The sequence below is a fragment of the Peromyscus eremicus genome, chromosome 7 (assembly GCF_949786415.1).
Source record: "Peromyscus eremicus chromosome 7, PerEre_H2_v1, whole genome shotgun sequence".
Classification (NCBI taxonomy): domain Eukaryota; kingdom Metazoa; phylum Chordata; class Mammalia; order Rodentia; family Cricetidae; genus Peromyscus; species Peromyscus eremicus.
Window position 1 is genome coordinate 31,505,388 of NC_081422.1, and position 3,599 is coordinate 31,508,986.

The 3,599-nt window shown below is 41.3% G+C and overlaps 1 long non-coding RNA gene across 1 annotated transcript; it reads right to left on the reverse strand.

The window, feature by feature from the left end:
• Positions 1 to 2,963: 2,963 nt before the first annotated feature.
• LOC131915599 (uncharacterized) lies at positions 2,964 to 3,372 on the reverse strand. Its single transcript, XR_009380369.1, has 2 exons — positions 3,321 to 3,372; positions 2,964 to 3,065 (listed from the first exon to the last, which is right to left on the reverse strand). It is a non-coding gene; the product is annotated as an uncharacterized LOC131915599 (long non-coding RNA).
• Between the last annotated feature and the right edge of the window lie 227 nt (positions 3,373 to 3,599).

The window sequence follows — 3,599 nt, forward strand, 5'->3', positions numbered from 1 at the left end:
TGGCCAGTTCAGGCTACTTATCCACTATTGCTAGGAATCTAAGCTGAGGTCCTCCCCATAGAGTCCTGGGAGATTCCCCTGAACCAGGCTTCTGCCTGACCCTGAAATGCCCTCCACCAGTAGTCCCCCTCAGCACTCTCCTCTTCCATGCCCCACAACCTGATTGCTCATGTTCCCCTCCCCACCTGCCCTCAGTCCACTCATAAAATCTCTTCTGTTTCCCTTTCCCAAGGAAATCTAGGTGTTCCCCCACCACCCGTGAACTCTCCTTATTACCTAGTCTCTCTGGGTCTGTGGATTGTAGCATAGTTATACTTTATTTACAACTAATATCCACTTATGAGTGAGTACTTATCATGTTTGTCTTTATCAGTCTGAGTTACCTCACTCAGGATTAACTTTTCTAATTTTATCCATTTGCCTTCAAATTTCCTTGTTTTTAACAGCTGGGTAATACTTTGTTGTGTAAATGTACCACATTTTCTTTATCTGTTCCTTGGTAGAGGGACATCTAGGTTGTTTCCTGGTTCTAGCTATTACAAATAAAGCTTCTATGAATATAGTTGAGCAAGTGTCCTTGTGGTATACTTGAGCATCCTTTGGGTATTATGCCCAAGAGTGGTATAGCTGGGTCTTGTGGTAGGTTGATTCTTAGTTGAGCATCCTTTGGGTATTATGCCCATGAGTATAGTTGGGTCTTATGATAGGTTGATTCCCAGTTTTCTGAGGAACCACCACATTGACTTCTAAAGTGGCTGTACAAGTTTACACTCCCACCTGCAATGGAGGAGTGTTCTCCTTGCTCCACATCCTCTCCAACATGAGCTGTCACTTGTGTTTTTGAACTTAGTGATTCCTACAGGTGTGAGATGGAATTTATGAGTTGTTCTGATTTGCATTTCCCTCATGGCTACGGATGTTGAACATCTCCTTAGGTGTTTCTCAGCCATTTGAGATTCTTCTGTTGAGAATTCCCTGTTTAGATCTGCCCTTCATTTTTTAATGGGATTATTTGGTTTGTTGATAGCAAGTTTGTTCAGTTCTTTATATATTTTGGAAACCAGCCCTCTGTCAGATATGATAGTTGATGAAGATCTTTTCCCATTCTATAGGCTGCTGTTTTGTCCTATTGATGGTGTCCTTTGCCTTATGGAAGCTTTTCAGTTTCATGAGATCTCATTTATTAAGTGTTGATCTTAGTACCTGTGTTGTTGGTGTTCTGTTCAGGAAGTTGGCTCCTGTGCCAGTGCATTCAAGATTATTTCCCAATTTTTCTTCTATGGGGTTCAGTGTGTCTGGATTTATATTGAGGTCTTTGATCCACTTGGACTTCAGTTTTGTGCAGGGTGATAAACAGATCAATTTGCATTCTGTTACAAACTATATCCAGTTAGACCAGCACCATTTGCTGAAGATACTTTCTTTTTCTGTGGTATAATTTTGGCTTCTTGGTCAAAAATCATGTGTCTGTAGGTGTGTGGCTTTACATCTGGGTCTTCAGTTTGATTCCATTGATCTATGTGTCTGGTTTTTTTGTCAATACCATGTAGTTTGTATTACTATAGATCTGTAGTAGAGCTTAAAAGCTGGGATGGTGATACTGCCAGAGGTTTTTTTATCATACAGGATTGTTTTCACTACCCTAAATTTTTATTTTTCCATATGAAGTTGAGTATTACTCTTTCAAGGTCTGTAATGAATTGTGTTGGATTTTAATGGGGATTGCATTGAATCTGTAGATTGCTTTTGGTAAGATGACCATTTTTACTATGTTAATCCTACTGATCCATGAGCATGGGAGATCTTTCCATCTTCTGAGAGATTCTTCAAATTCTTTCTTCAAAGACTAGAAGTTCTTGTCATACAGGTCTTTCATTTGCTTGGTTAGAGTTACACCAAGATACTTTATATCATTTCAGGCTATTGTAAAGGATGTAGATTCACTGATTTCTTTCTCAGTCCATTTATCATTTGTATATAGAAGGGCTACTGACTTGTGTGTGTGTGTGTATGTGTGTGTGTGTGTTTTAGTCTTGTATCCAGCCACTTGACTAAAGGTGTTTATTAGCTGTAGGAGTTCCCTGGTAGTTTTGGGGGTCACTTATGTATATTATCATATCATTTGTAAATAATAATACTTTGACTTCTTTCTTTCCAATTTGTATCACCTTGATTTCCTTTAGTTGTATTATTGCTCTAGCTAGAACTTCAGGTACTATATTGAATAGTTATGGATTTTTTTAAAGCATTAAGCTTTTTTCAGAATTTTCTTTTTAGTCATATCTTCTATAAACAAACTGTCTAAAAAATTCCTAGATCCATCAGCAGTGGAAGGTATCAAGACAGTGGTAGATTGTACTGTCAGGCAAGAGATATTTTGGGAGAATGTTTGATGCTATAGATGGACAGATAGGCAGTAGGACAGCAAGGACTCTGAGGAATGTTGGGCATACATGACAAAGAGCAAGGACCTTTTTATAAGTTTCAGAAGACGCAGGGAGGTTCTGTGCCTAGTGAGTGATGAGTAATGGACAGCACCTGCTGTAGTCAGGCGGTCTCTGATGCCTGTAGGGGAAGGAATAAGTCTGTCAGTCTGGGGTTCTCATGCAGAATCTCCTATGAGGGTGCAGAGAGACAGAGCTATAGATGGGCATGACTTGAGCAGCAGCTGATGTTGTATCTAGCACACTGGGACTTCTAGATGTCTTGCTATGAAGAGCTCAGATAACAGAATGCAGTGGTACCAATGTTTCACCCATCCCAGTGGGATCTGTGACCTTCTCTCTGGCCACATCTCCGTACAAGGGGAACACATCCACAAAATGATTCTGGTTCACAATCTGGGGAGATGCCCCCTATAATTGAGGAATTCAGAATAGTTGCTTTCATAACAACCATTTCAAAAGTGGAAGGATAATGAAACCACTGTGTGGCTATATAGGGAAAAAAGAATACCACAAACCTTCAGTGGGTGAGTTTGATCTGGAAGAGAATATAGAAACTTCAGTCTCCCCGGCAGCTTGTTAGCCAATGCCTTTTCAGAGGAGGGACTTCGTTCAGAGTATCTGTGGGTAGCAAAATAGAAGATATGTCCTTAGTTTTATGCTGTGTCTGCCATTGTACTGGAAACAATGAGACAAAGTTCAGTGATAAAGTCTTTACCAGGCAGAAAATTAAAGAAACTGTAAGAAAAGACATACACTGTGGAAAAATCAGATTATTAAAGAATGAGAGAGAGAGCGAGAGAGAGAGTCACGTCTGCCTCGACCAGCAAGGAAGACGCAACACCAGGCTCTTCTCCAAGCAGTTTATTCAGGAACCTTGAACAATCTTCTGACCCCGGGGAAAGCCATCTTCTCACTCCGGGGAAAGCCATCTTCTAATTCTGGGGAAAGCCAGCCCACGCCCTTTATAGCCACTGGGCAACCAACCCCGTAGTGCCACGTGGACAATGCCGATAGGGTCAGACATACGCAAGCAAGCCAGATTAGGTCCAGGTGTGTGGAAGCAAGCCAGATCCTAGCCTTAGCCAAATAAGGAGTTATTTATCCCAGAGAACACCTGCCATCGGGAAGGCGGAAGCCGGACGCCGGCACCAT